General features: G+C 47.0%; 1 long non-coding RNA gene across 1 annotated transcript; it reads right to left on the bottom strand.

Annotated features, from left to right (window-relative positions):
* Positions 1–619: 619 nt before the first annotated feature.
* LOC118902284 lies at positions 620–4,378 on the bottom strand. The gene is made up of 3 exons (XR_005021542.1): positions 4,340–4,378; positions 1,982–2,150; positions 620–1,152 (listed from the first exon to the last, which is right to left on the bottom strand). It is a non-coding gene; the product is annotated as an uncharacterized LOC118902284 (long non-coding RNA).
* Between the last annotated feature and the right edge of the window lie 10,634 nt (positions 4,379–15,012).

The raw sequence follows: 15,012 nt of genomic DNA on the forward strand, positions 1-15,012 counted from the left end.
ATGTGTAAAATACACAAAACTTTCCTGCTATCGTTTGCTTGGCAAAGTTAGTGTCCAATAAAACTTTATGCAATGATAGAAATGTTCTATATCTGTGCTGTTCAAGATGGGAACCATTAGCCACATATGTGGCTACAGAGCTCTTGAAATGTGGCCAGTGAGGCTGAGAAAATAAATTTTAAATTTTTTATTACATTTCAATTAATTTAAGTTTAGATAGCCACGTGTGTAGGGTTACCAGATTTAGCAAATGAAAATATAGGCTGCTCAGTTAATTATTAATTTCAGATAAGCAACAGATAATTTTGTAGTTTAAGTATATCCCAAATATTGCATGGGACACATTTACACTACAAATTTATTCTTTATTTATCTGAAATTCAAATTTAACTGGGTGTCCTATATTTTATCTAGCAACCTTATATATGTGGCTAGTGTCTACCATATTGGACAATGCAGGTTTGAAGAACTCACAAAGTTCTTCACAATTACTCAAAGACTCTTGCAGGATTAAATCAAGGAGGAAAAATGGTTATGGTCCTATCTTGGCAAGAAAAAGTAGCCTGAATTCTGAAAGAAAGCCATTAGATGCCAGGGCCAGGACACCAAACCAATGAAATTCAATCCAACAGTCGTTTATTGGAAGCCTTCTATGTGCAGAAAACATACTCAGCTGTATACACCAGTGTGGCTGTACAAATTGCCAAGACCAGTGTCCATTTGATTTGGTTGGTTCCTGTTCTGTACTGGGTGTTAACTATCTTGAATATCATCCCTGACTGTGAAGAAAACAAGGCAGGATGTCTGGAGATCCTCCTCTCCAGGCATTTACAACCTGATAGAACAGCAGCTTTAAAAACAAACAAAATCAAGAAGCCCTTTAACAAAAGATAGATGCTAAGTGAGATATACAAGGAAAATGCTATGGGAATGTAAAGTGTCAGCCACGGAGGGAACCACAGGTGGATGAGGTTGCTTGCTCAGTTGTGGTGTTTTGTTTGTTTTGTTTTCCAAGGTCTAATAAACTCATCTTCTTACCTTTTCTTCCTCGAGCTTGACACACTTTATGAACAAGACTTGTCTACCCCCATACGATTAAATCAAGGTGGACATACTGGTGCAGGTATACTCCAAGAAAAATTCCCCCACTTTCTGCAAAGACAGCCAATGGATCCCTCAGTCAGAAACGCCAAACCAGTGAAATGCTATTCAATGCAAAAAGACATGCATAGAGTACCTGCTCTGATTCTGGGCTATGGGGTTAAGTTTCCAGGTGCAGCAGTCCAGTTATTCTACTTCCTTAATTTCTGCAGTCGAGAAGAAAAACACAGACTTCTCCGTCAAGCCACAGACATAGCTGGCTTGTATCAGGCCATCTAGGCCTGGCTCTGGCCCATCTCCACTGCAGAAAACTGCCAATCACACGATGGCCCTTTCTCCTCCCCTTCCCAAATCTCAGCTCCTAGATGAAATCTAGGACAGTTGTCCGTCTGAAATCTGTCTGTCGTGTCTGACATCATGGCAGTTCAACATTTTCCCTAGATTTTGAACTCTGAATGTGGCTCACAGCTGCACGGCAGGTTAGAGCAGGTTATAGCAGCTGCAGTGTTGGCTGTTGGTGGTTCACAGCTGAGCTCCCTCTGAAGGGCCCTTGGCGAGGGAGCTGCCTTGGCCAAGGTTCCACCCCTCCCTGGGGCCACCAGCATCAAATGGCTGGTCACTGGGGATGTGAGGCCACACCTCGTTTTATTGGGGACAACTCTGCACCGTTATCCAGCCTCCACGGGCTCAGCTGAGGCCCCTGGTGCCACAGCATCGAAGTTCACCTTCTCCCTCTGCCCAATTCTGCTTCCCTTACTGCCGTACACGTGTCATTCCTAAGAATATACTCCACCTCCAAAAAACACACACAAAAAACAAAATAACCCCAACACCCTGTATGCATGTCTCCATCTAGGAGTCTGTTTCAGGGGAGACTTACCGAAGACATAGGTTCTTGAAATACCTCTTAAGTAAACTTCCAGCTTCTTAGGACAAACTTCTCGCTTTGTTGAGACTGGTTTTTTCTATTGCTTGGGAAAAACATGGCCTGAACTGCCTTTTTCCAGACAGATGGGCAAACTTCACAGAGGCGGGAGACTGAGCAGTTTCTGCAACGAGAGGAACCTTCCAGTGTTGGTTATATTACATGGGATGAGCAGACAGGTGCCTGCAATTAATCTTCCTATTCCTCAGTAAAGTGCCGAGGACCCAGCGAGATATATAGATTGCTAAATACCCCTGAGCTAATCCAATCCTGCCCAGCAAAATAGTCACTTATTACAGGGAAGGCCTCCCAAGAACCAATTTCACGCTCTGCTGCGAATAACTACCTCCTCCTTCTTCCAGGAGACCTCTCACTTGTCCCTCTCCTGACTAACTTTTCTTGCAAGAATAAAAGCTGCTCTTTGGAGTCTTGGAAGTGGACTTTGCCACCTCTGATTCACAGCCAATTTCTCTTGTGGAATTTGACCAACATGTCTCTTATTGCCAGCTGTCATCCATTCATCTTTCCTCTGGCTTTGTGCCTTCTTTCGGCTTAGCTGCAAAGTGGGAAACGAGGGTGGAGTGGAGGGCGGTGCTTACACGTATGGAGTTCCTACTGTGCACCAAGCACTGTGCTGGGCACTTCACATTATCTCATTAAACCTCACAATAAACCTGGAAGATATATAATATATGTGTGTGTGTGTGTATATACGTATATATATATGTGTGTACGTATATTACACATACAATATATATGCCCTTACCCCACCCTCCAAACACACACAACAACAAGGTTCAAAGAGTTACATAATTTAGTTCTTTAAGATGTGTAACCTCTCCTCTTTAGGAAGTTATCAGTCTTAGCTAGGTTTCCGTATGATTGTGAAGCAGCGTCCTAGGCTAATTCTAATGCAACTTATGTCCGTATTGGTCAAACGTGGTCTGGAGGCAGATATAGCCCTTCAATAACCCCTAATTTTACTCCTAAATCCTTTACAGTCTAAACTGTCCTAATGCTGTAGGTCGGAGGAGGCATCAGAAACTGGGAGGATCTCCTACCAGCTGACCAACCTTCTTGTTGTATAACGGATTAATGAACTCATTTAACAAGTATTTACTGCACTGTTACTGCCTACCATGTGCAGGAAGCATGGTTGGGGGACGCTGAGGCCCAGGAACAAACAGCATGGACTCGGGTCAGACTGCTTGAGTGTGAATCCAGGCTCCATCACTTAGGAGCAGCGTGACCTATTAAAGATCTACTCTACTAGATACTAGATATTAATCTACTATACTAGATATTGTTAACCTCTTGGGTCCTCAGGTTTTTCACTTGTAAAGTAGAGATAAAGCACCTATGTCATGGGGTGGTGGGTAGTTGTGAGGTTTAAATAGGATTGTCTGTGTAAAAACAATCAGGATCCTGATTCAGGAAACACATGGTTTGGGAGGGGAGACAAGATGTGTGTGTAAATAACTTAATACAAATTTAGAAAGTGATGGATGCTATGATGGTAGAAATCATGCATGGTGAAATTTAGAGGAAGGAAAGATTACTTCTAGGTGAGGAAATCAGAGAAGACTTCTTGCATAAAATAGCATTCAAGTTGATGGATGATATTTACACTAACCAGTAATAAACCTGTGAGTGGCAACCCTCTTGTCAACCAGTAAGTACCATCTAAAGTTTAAAACAGCACCAAGGGACTTCCCTGGTGGCACAGTGGTTAAGAATCCACCTGCCAATGCAGGGGACACAGGTTCGAGCCCTGGTCGGGGAAGATCCCACATGCCGTGGAGCAACTAAGCCCGTGCGCCACAACTACTGAGCCCACACACCACAACTACTGAAGCCTGCACGCCTAGAGCCCGTGCTCTGCAACAAGAGAAGCCACCACAATGAGAAGCCCGCGCACCGCAACAAAGAGTAGCCCCCGCTTGCCTCAACTAGAGAAAGCCCGCGCGCAGCAATAAAGACCCAACACAGCCAAAAAAAATAAATTCATTTTAAAAAAAAGCACCAAGTAACCGAGCCCTGGAATACAGCATCATGAGGCTGGGTGCCCAATGGGGATGATGAACGTGCCTATGAGATCAGGAGAGGGTAACACATGTCCAACCCACAGATTCTACTTTCCAGGCGGCTCCACAGGGTCATTCTGACCCAGGCAAGGTTTTTCCTGCCCAGGTGACTTTAGTCTGGGAAACACTCCAAATTAATGACTGTCGGCAAGAGTTTATAAAGCACACACCATGAGCCCTGAGCCAAGGTATGGGAAAGGATATCAAAAAGAGAGAGAGAGGGACTTACCTGGTGGTCCAGTGGTTAAGACTTCGCCTTCCAATGCAGCGGGTACGGGTTTGATCCCTGGTCCGGGAGCTAAGATCCCACATGCCTCGTGGCCAAAAAACCAAAACATAAAACAGAAGCAATATTGTAACAAATTCAATAAAGACTTTACAAATGGTCCACATAAAAAAAAAAAATCTTTAAAAAAAAAAGGATTTCCCTGGTGGCACAGTGGTTAAGAATCTGCCTGCCAACGCAGGGGACACGGGTTCGAGCCCTGGTCCAGGAAGATCCCACATGCCGCGGAGCAACTAAGCCCATGCACCACAACTACTGAGCCTGTGCTCTAGAGCCCATGAGCCAGAACTACTGAGCCCACGTGCCACAACTACTGAAGCCCGCTCACCAAGAGCCCGTGCTCCACTACAAGAGAAGCCACTGCAATGAGCCCGCACACTGCAACGAAGAGTAGCCCCCACTCGCCATAACTAGAGAAAGCCCACGTGCAGCAACAAAGACCCAACGCAGCCAAAAATAAATAAATAAAATAAATAAATTTAAAAAAATTTTTTAAAAAGAGAGAGAGAGAAAGAGAAGAAGGAGAAGAAGAAGAAGAAGGAAAAGAAAAATATGTGACCTCTCTTTCAGGGAGTTTATATGGTCTAGTTAGGAAGATAAGATTAACATACAAAATGGTTTTTATAACATTTATTGTTCTTTCTCTTGTCTAGAAAAGCAATACAATTTCACTGTGGAAAATTTAGAAAATTAAATAGAAGAAAAGCAAAACCATTGCAAATCTCATTACCCGAGATTAACCACAGTTAACAGCGTGAAGTGTGAAGTTTTCCAGCCCATCCTCCCCACGCTTGCAGACAGCGCACTGTCCCTACCCTCACCTCACACTTGCTCATGGGAGGGGGTTCCCGGGTATCATAAATCCTCCCGTTTCCTCTTTCCCTTCTGGAGATGTCTGCCTGGGAATGTGATTTGGCTTAAAGCACACAGAAGGGTTTTTTTAAGCCTCTTCAGGCTCTCAGTGTAGCCATCAATCAACGACAGCTCTGTGGAAGATGATTCCCAGGCAGATGGGCCTCTTGTAAGGTGAGGACAAAGGAAGTGGCTGCCACAGCTCTGCACCAAAACTCTAAGGCTATTCCCACTTGGGTCAGAAAGCATCATGTTGTTTATGGGGAAATGGTTTCTTCTGTAAGGCTGCTCCGGAGAGCACCGTACTGGAGAGTTAATATTAGTCGTGTGTGTGCGTGTGTGAGTCTGCTTGTGTGTGATTCTGGATGACTAGGAAGAAACCCTAATTCTGCATCTCTCAATGGCAGTGAGAGCTTAAAAGGACGCAGGCCCACTTTGAGCAGACCTGCTTAAGGCAAGGCTCCCTGTGGCGGGCGTCTAGACTACAGGTCCTCAGCTAGGAGCCCCATGCAGTGTCGGACGGTACTGCGCTTACAACTGAAATTAGTATTCAACGGGAAACCACCAGGAAGTACCGTATACATTTTTGGATTTTCAGCTTTTATTGAAAGAAAGAGAAAGAGAAAGAAAGAAAGGAGGGAGGGAGGGAGGGAAGGAAGGAGGGAAGGAGGGAAGGAGGGCGGGAAGGAAGGTCTGATAATCAAGGGCTCTTTTTTTTTTTAATTAAGGAAATTAGCCCTTTGGGTGTCATATTTTTTCCTGGTGTGCTGTCTTTTTAATTTTGGGGGGCTTTTAATTGTTGTCATTTGTTTTTATTTCTGTGCAGAAATTTTAAATTATTATGTAGTCAAATTTATCATTTCTTCTATGACTTCTGAATTTCATATCTTGCTCAGAAAGATTTTAGTCACCTGTATGAGTTTGCAAACCTGCCATAACAGAGTACCACAGACAGGGTGGCTTAAACAACAGAAATTTATTTCCTCTCAGTTCTGGAGGCTGGAGGTCCAAATCAAGGTGTCGTCAGGGTTGGTTTCTTCTGAGGCCTCTCTCCTTGGCTTTAGACAGCTGTCTTCTCCCTGTGTCTTCTCTCTGTGCCTGTCTGTGTCCTAATCTCTTCTTACATGGACACCAGTCATATCGGATTAGGGCCCACTGCTATGACCTTATTTTAAATTTAACTACCTTCCCTATCTCCAAAGGCAGTCACATTCTGAGATACTGGGGGTTAGGACTTCAACATATGAATTTTGAGGGAACACAATTCAGCCCCTAACATCATCCAAGATTATTTCCTTAAATTCTCCAACTGTTTTACTTTTATGGTTTTATTTTTAACATCCAAATATTTGATCCATCTGGAATTTGTTTTGGTATTAGGAATGAGGTAGGGATCTAATTTTTTTTTCTAGATAGTAAGTTAAATGTTTCAACTCCATTTATTAATAATTTTCCCCAAAAAATCTTGACATTCTACCTTTTTCTTTTTTTTTAATTTATTTATTTTATTTTTGGCTGCGTTGGGTCTTTGTTGCTGTGCGCGGGGTTTCTCTAGTTGCAGCGAGCGGGGGCTACTCTTTGTTGCGGTGCGTGGGCTTCTCATTGTGGTGGCCTCTTTTGCTGCGGAGCATGGGCTCTAGGCGTGTGGGCTTCAGTAGCTGTGGCGCGTGGGCTCAGTAGTTGTGGCCCACGGGCATTGTTGCTCCATGGCATGTGGGATCTTCCCAGACCAGCGATCGAACCTGTGTCCCCTGCCTTGGCAGGTGGATTCTTAACCACTGAGCCACCAGGGAAGCCCTCTACCTTTTTCTTATACACATTTCTCATGTATATTTGGGTCTATTTCTGGATACTATTTTATACCACTAATCTGTCAATTCCTGTGCCACTGGCAAACTTTTAATTATGGTAATTTTATAATATATTTCAATCTTCTAGGGCTAATCTTACCGTTATTTTTCCTTTTCAGAATTTTATCACAATTTTTGCACGCTTACCTTTCAGCATTTACTTTAGCATTGCCTTGTCTAGTTCTAGAAAAGTTCTGATGGCATTTTTGGGGGGATAGGGTCAAATATATAGATGAATTTAAGAAGACTTTACATGTTTGTATAATTGGGACTCTACATGTCAATATCATTTCTTAGCATTGTTTACCCTTTTGTACCGCTTGACTTTTTAACCATGTCCATGTCTTATTTTTTGAGACCAGGAAAAAGCGCGTTTCCATTCAAATAAAAAACAGAAAAAGTAAAAGAATGCAGCAGAGGTAAACAACGATTAGCAGAGATAAATTTATCTAGAGGAGCCATTTTGGAGCTCCTTAAATTCTCAACCCCACAATTACATCTTCTGTTTACGGTAAGTCTTGCTTTCTCACGGTTGGAGCAAAATAGATTCAGCAACACATTCTGACACAGTCTGCACGCTGCACCAATGAGAAATGTTAGTTCTCCCCTCTGCCCCCTCTCATCTGTGCAAGTTCAAAAGAGACGCGCCTCTCTCAAAGATTGTCCAGGCTGAGAGAGGCCGACGGTAGACGTAGCCGGTTTCCCCAAACCTCCCGGGCCACGGCCATCACTGTGTGACCGCACCCAGGAGGGTCAGCTTCCCAGCGACAAAGAAGCTGCTCCAGGACCTCCTGCAGCCTCACCAGCGATCAGCTGCTCTTGTCACGCGAGCTCCAGCGTCCTGCCTGCCCTCCCGGAGCACAGCCCAGGCCCCGTGCGCGGGCGCCCCGGCCTATAGCACACGGAGAAGGTGAATCCGGAGCCACACTTCTGAAGAGGCGGTTTCCAGCGTTGTTGCTTGGGTGCCAAGTGAAGGCCTGCTAGCTCTCCCCTTTTCTTTCTTGCTTCGTGCATTCTCATTCCGCACACGTGTGGGAGGATCCTTTTGAAACGCAAGTCAGCACCGTGTCACTCCTGGGCTCACAGCCCTCCGCTGACCTGCCACCTCGCCCAGAGAGAGAACCCGAGTCTTCACAGCGGCCGACATCTGGTTCCCCGCGATGCGCCCGCCCATCCCAAAGCCTGTGACCTCACTCCAGCTCCTCTCCCTGCTCTTCACTCTCCTCCAGCCACGCTGGCCTCCTCACTGTCCCCTTAGCCCCAGGAGCCCTCTCACCTCAGACGGCCCCACGGGCCAGTCCCTCACCTCCTTCAGATCTTTATGCAAATGTCACCGTCTCAGGGAGGTGTTTTCTGGTCATCCTGCCTAACACTATAAGCCCTGTGCTCCTCACCCCCATTCCTGACTTTATTTTTCTTGCCAGAAATAACAGCATACTTAGTTTCTTAATTAGCATCTGTCTCCCCTCACTAGAATGTAGGCAGGGATTTTCGTCTGTTTGGTTGAGCGCTGTAGCCCCAGAGCCTAGCACAGTGCCTGCTGTAAAGGTGTTCACAGGCTCACAGACATCTGCTGAATGAATGAACCGGTGACGAATCCCTCTGGCTGGCATCAAGGAGATCCACCATCTCCCATCTCCCCAGAGCCACCCAGACTTTGAAGTCCCTGGCTCTGGCTCACAGAGTAACAGCTTCACTTTCATGGAGCCATTTGACTGAGATCTGGGACACCTAGAGGCACCGCTCCCCTTAGTTTTTCAAGGAAACTGCCTTGTTTGCAGAGTGAATAATTAAGATCTCTTCAAAGATAAACCAAATCTAATTTTGCCTATAGTCAAACCTTCCTTGTTTAATAGGCAGGAAGCTCTGCCGGCCATGATGCATTTACTCATTGTGCATTTATTGTAATTTGATGCACAGCATTACTGAAATAAATCTGTTTGCTAGTTCCCTTAGAGAGGGGAGAGAGGGTGCTCAGATATTCATTTACTGAGTGCCAACTAGAGCCAGGATCTCATACGGCGCTGGAGATAACTCCCGCCTCCATGAAATTCACGGTCTCCTGGGGGAGACACACAATAAACTGACTAGTAAACATACAGTTACAAACTGGAAGAAGCACTATGAAGGTAACAGGGAGAATACTGCGACGGATGATAACGGAGATGGACCCTCTTCGATACGGGCAAGGAAGGCCCGTCTGAGGAGAAAAGTATTTAAGCTGAAATTTGAGGGTGAGGAAGAGTCAGCCACGGCACACGCGGACACGGAGATCTGGTGTGTTCTCAGAGCTGACAGGAGGCCGAGGCAGCTGGGGCAAAGCCAACGACACGAAGAAGGCCTTGAGGATGTTGGGGATGTTGGCAAGACGAGGCCAGACCGTGCGTCCCCTTGCAGGTCTCCGTGCACCGTGCCGCCGCTGAGGAGTTACTAAGCGGGTGATGACCTAATCCAACTCGCTCGTTAAAAACTCACCCTGACTCTTGTATGGGTATGACAGCTACCAGCCACACGTGGCCACTGAGCACTTGAAATACGGCACGGCAGAGCTGAAGTGTACTGTAAGTGTACGGTATACATGGCTTGGTGTATTTAAAGTGACATTAAAAATGTAAAGTGTCTCATTAGTAATGTTTATACTGATGACACATTGAAATGATATTTTGAATATATTAGGTTAATAGAATGTATGATTAAAATTAATTTCACCAGTTTTGTTTTGTTTTGTTTTAAAGTGGCTACTGGAAGAATTTTGTTTACACACGCGGTCCTGTTCTATTTCTGTGGACACTGCTGCTCTTGCTGTTTACGAAAAACAGATTTGAGGGACTTCCCTAGTGGTCTAGTGGTTAGGATTCGGCGCGTTCACGGCTGTGGTCCGGGTTCAATCCCTGGTTGGGGAACTGAGATCCCGCAAGCTGTGCGGTGTGGACAGAGAGAAAAAGAAAAGCAGATCTGAGAGGGAGCAATGGGGGAAGGGAGCTGACCAGTGATGAGGCTCTCGCTGGAATTTAGAAACGATGGACTAGTTATCATGACGGCGAGGGTGTCAGCATGGAAAATGGATAATAAATACATTTGCGGTCTGGTTTTTGGCGGTGATGGGGGATGGATCTGTAGGATTTACTGATGAATCAAGGATGACTCCCACATTTCTGACTTGAGCAGCCGGTTACATGGAAGTGCTGTTACTGGGATGAGTTAAACCAGGGGAGGGGTGGGAAGGGAATCCCAAGCCCGGTGTTGGACATACTGAGATAGCCCCTCCTAAAGGAGGTGTCAAGCTGGCAGCTCTGAGGCCAGAGCTCAGAGGAGAGGTTTGGACTAGACTAGGGAGAAAATTTTGAGCACATAAGAGGTACATGGGGTTAGGGAGATGGTGTAGAGAAAAAGAGAAGAGGGCTGGAGCACGGGGCCCCGGTGGGCCAGTTAGTTCATGCGCCATAAAGACAAGGGCCCGCAAAGGTTAGCAAAGGAACAGAGACCTAAGAGGGACACAGGGGAGTCGTGGTGCCACAGAACCAAGGGAGGAGCCTGAGAAAGAGCGTTCCCAGCGCTGACAACTAGCCGGAGAGTCCAACGGAGAAGCACCGACAGAGTCCACAGGTCCCAGGTACATGGGGCCGGATTCAGCGCTGAACCCGACGAGGCCACTTGTCGGCGCAGGAAGGGAGGGAGATGGCGGCAGATGGAGGGGCAGTCCGCGGTGAAGACTTAACCCTTCCAAGAAGTTTGGCTCGAGGAGGGCACCTGGAGAGAGAAGAAGAGTGCGGGAACGGTGATAGCCGGGTGGGATTAAGGACACGGGACGGGACAGGCATGAGCGAAGGGACATAGCCCTCAAGTGGTGGAGGAGAGGAGATGGGCCACGGGGGCGGGAAGCTCCAGCCTCAGGGCTCCTCCCTGCCTGCGGCCCTTTCAAGGCTTAGTTTCGATTTGTAATTTTGTGTTCTTTTTCTTAAAGAGGGCCCCCAAGTTACATAGGCTGCGGGCCCGCGCAAAACCTGGCTCTTCTACACACACGCCCCCAGCGTGGAGGGACTGATTTTTGATAAGAGGAGAGATGGCCCAGGGTTTCTCGAACTTGAGTGATGACAGTAAATGAAAAAGCCTCAAGACATGAAACATTTTGTCAGAGGGACCCAGGAATTTGGGTCCCCAGCTTGAGAGTCACTGACCTGCTGGAGGCGTTCACACACCGGACTCGGGACGGGAACCCGAGGCCAGGCTGGCTTCACGGAGTGTGGCCTGCGTGGCCTCAGAGGCTCAGAAGGACCCCGGGCTCGGTTTAGGGGTCTGCTGTCACCACCTTCAAGTTCCTCGTAGTATCTGAACAAGGGGCCGCACATTTTCATTCTGTACTGGGCCCTGCAAGTTATGCACAGGTCCTGGCCAAACGTTGATATTTGACTTTTTGAAAATTGAGATACAATTCACATGCTGTCGTCCCTGACCCAGTGGTGCCTCCGTTTCCTCATCTTCAAGTCACCGTGATGAAGCCCCTCTGAGGTGGGTGATGGGACAACGAATGTGAGTTCCGTGGGCTCCTCCGACCGGGTGACTCTTCCCACGGAGTAAGCCCTCGGCTGCGTCTGGGGCATCACTGCTCGGCGTGCCCTGGTTTCCCGCAGCTGAGGCTTTCTGTTCTTAACCCCACCGATGGGATCTTTTTCTTCGGTTTCCCACGAGGGTTAAATATATCGATCGCATCATTCTCTCTCCCAAGCTGTCTCTGCTAGGGCTTGGGTCCATCAGTGACTGCCCCGTGCAGGAGGTACAGGCAGATGCGGATGCAGGACTGGGCTGGGAAGAGCTAGCGCTTTCGGTCCCCTTCCTCCTGTGAGGGGGCCTGAGACAACATATCCGCAGAGTTAGCGAGGGAAGGAAAAAGAGAGGCAGGTCTGTTTCTGGCGTTTGCAGGGCTCAAGGCACAAATACAGACAAAGAAGCACACTACAGAGTTAATATTTAAAATTTAAAACTTAGGCTAACAAGCTGTTAAAATCTTATATGCTTCTACTTTGACAAACATATTTTCATAACGCTGGCTTGGTTTAAAGTTGGAGTTTTTGCTGGAACGTGACAGCGTGAAGTGAGCCGGCCTCCGGTCCTCTCCACGTCTCTCCCCATTCGCGGCTGAAAACGTTTCGGAGGCGACGAAGCGGTAGCCACAGAGGGACGGAGGGCACTGGGGACAGAGAACTTCCAAATCTTGCCCTGGAGCCAAGCTGGGCTTGTGAGGACGTCCTGGTTTTAGGGTCACGATGGGGATTCAGTCCTCAGTATCGGGGAAGATGCAGGAAAGCTGGCATCAACTGAGGACGGCACTCAGGTGCACGCCGTCACCCGCGCCCTGCACACCTGGGGGTTCACTCCCCAGCCTCTCAAGGTCCTCTCCATGAGTGATTGCCCGGCAGTACCAGGTGCCTTCCCACGGACTTGATGAGCGCAGCAAAGGTGCACGTAGAGAAGGAAAGGCGCGGCAGGAAGTCTTGAAGAACAGGTCCCCAGACACCATGTTTTCCAGCCTTTCCGCAGCTGATCTCAGCCTGTGTCCTTGACAAGAACAGGATGAGGCACTTGCTCTCACACAGGAGGTGCGGGGGTAGGGGGGCTAGGCAAGGATGTCCACAGGAAGTCGTGGTGAGGAGAGCAGACCGTGGATGGATGTCCAAGGTCTCCCCCCGAGAAGGATAAGCTTCAGCCCGATGTGAGGCCACCACGGTCACCAGCGCGACGGTAAACGGAATTTAGCCAAGCTCCTGGTAGTTGCCTTGCTTTCCAGTATTTATGTCACAGAGATAATGAGAAGCAGATGGAGCTGCCAGGGGACGTCATACTGCCAGGTGGAAAGAATCTTTCTGAGAATAAAGTCAAGACAGAAGAAAAGAGAGTCCACAAACTCGGGGAGATGGCAGACGTGAGCAACCCATCTGATGACAGTGGACCCAGCCTTGCCGAAGATGAGGACTTGACCATCTTGGCTATAGGCCAAGAAATTGCTCCTCTGCTTTTTTTTTTTTTTTTTTCCCCACGAGTAAGTTTAAATTGGTTTTCTGTCACTTGTGGATGAAAGAGTCCCGATTAATGCCTGGAGCAAAGCTCTATAATGTGCATGGGTGGAGAGTTGGGATGAGTTGATGGCACAGAGACGATCCTTCCAAATGTGAGTGTGGTATAAACTAGACACATCACTTTGAATGAGAACCGATCAACATTCTCCGGGGATCTGTACAAGCACGTGACCAGAAGAAGCCACTCCTTCTAACTCCACTCCTCTTAACTACCACCCAACTACCATCACCACACTCTGTCCGTTCCCACAACATACACACACCAGCCACTGCCTGACATTTCCAGTGTGGAGAGCAAAGAAGCAAAGAAAGCCATATATATGTCCACCAACCGACAGTAAGACTGTTTTTGCTACTGACTCCCAGGGTAAAGGGCGTATTGTCGTAATGACATGATCACACACAAATACTGAGTTCCTACTAGGTGTAAGGCATTAGGATAAATACTGTGGCAGGTTCAGGGGAGTGGAAAACACTGGTCCTTCCTTCAAAGAGTTTATAAAGTTAGTGGGGAGATAAAGCTTAAATAGTGTATATAGAAAGTTTAAAAAAAATACAAGTGTTTGGGAAACAGTTTGGCAGTTCCTAAAACAGTTAAACATGGAGTTACCATTTGATTCTACTCCTAGGTATGTACCCAAGTTTTGTCCACACAAAACTTGTATATGAATGTTCTGTTCACATCAGTACTATTCACAATAGCCAAAAGGCAGAAACAACCCAAATGTCTCTCAACCGAGGAATGGATAAACAAAATGTGGTATATCCATACAGTGGAATACTATTCAGCCATAACAAGGAATAAAGTATTATGGAACAATAAAAAATATATATCTAGTCTCTGTCCTTGGTTTCTGGCACAGAGCTCCTAAAACCCTTGGAATTTCCTAAGTAATAGGAGAGTCTTTTGTTATGCATAACAAGCCCCTTTCAACCACACTGAGTTTAGCTAATGAATTGGCTCTTGGTGGGCCCCTAGAAGGCTTCAGGTTGGTAGCTGGTTGCAAGAAAGACCAATCCATGATTAGAAAGTTGGACCTTTCAGCTCTATCCCCAACATCCAGGGAGGGAAGAGGGGCAGGAGATTGAGTTCAATCACCAACGGCTATTGATTTAATCAACCATGTAATGAAACTCCATAGAACCCCCTAAATAGTGGGGCTCAGAGAGCTTCTGGGTTGATGAACACATCAAAGTGCTGGGAGGGTGGTGTGCCCTGAGAAGGCTTCAAGCTCTGGGCCTCCCCTCACCAAGCTTGGCCCCATGCACCTCTTCCATTGCCTGGTCCTGAGCTGGAGCCTTTATAATAAACTGGTTACTCTAAGTGAAGTGCTTTCCTCAGTTCTGTGAGTCAGAGTCATTCTAGTGAATTATCAAACTTAAGGGGGGAGTGGTCATGGGAACCCCTGAATTTGTAGTTTCCTGGGCAGAAATGTGGGTAGCCTGGGCACCCCATTTGCAGTTGGTGTCTGAAGTGGGAGCAGTCTCGTGGAACTGAGCCCTTAATCTGTGGGGTCTGGGGCTCACTCCAGGAGTTAGTGGAAAAACTGAATTGAACTGCAGGGCACCCAGCTGGTGGCAAAGAATTGGCTGGTGTCAGGAAGAAAGAACTCAGAAGTACTGACACAGGCTACAACATGGATGAACCCTGAAGCCATTACGCTAAGTGAAAGAATCCAGACACAAAAGGTCATGTATTGTATGATTCCATTAATATTAAATGTCCAGAATGGGCCAGTTTCTAGAGAGAGAAGGCAGATTAGTGGTTCGTGGGGACCTGGAGGAGGGGAGAACTGGGAGTGACGGTTAGTGAATACGGGTTTCTGTTTGGAGCGATGAA

The sequence above is a fragment of the Balaenoptera musculus genome, chromosome 10, assembly GCF_009873245.2.
Source record: "Balaenoptera musculus isolate JJ_BM4_2016_0621 chromosome 10, mBalMus1.pri.v3, whole genome shotgun sequence".
Taxonomy (NCBI): Eukaryota; Metazoa; Chordata; class Mammalia; order Artiodactyla; family Balaenopteridae; genus Balaenoptera; species Balaenoptera musculus.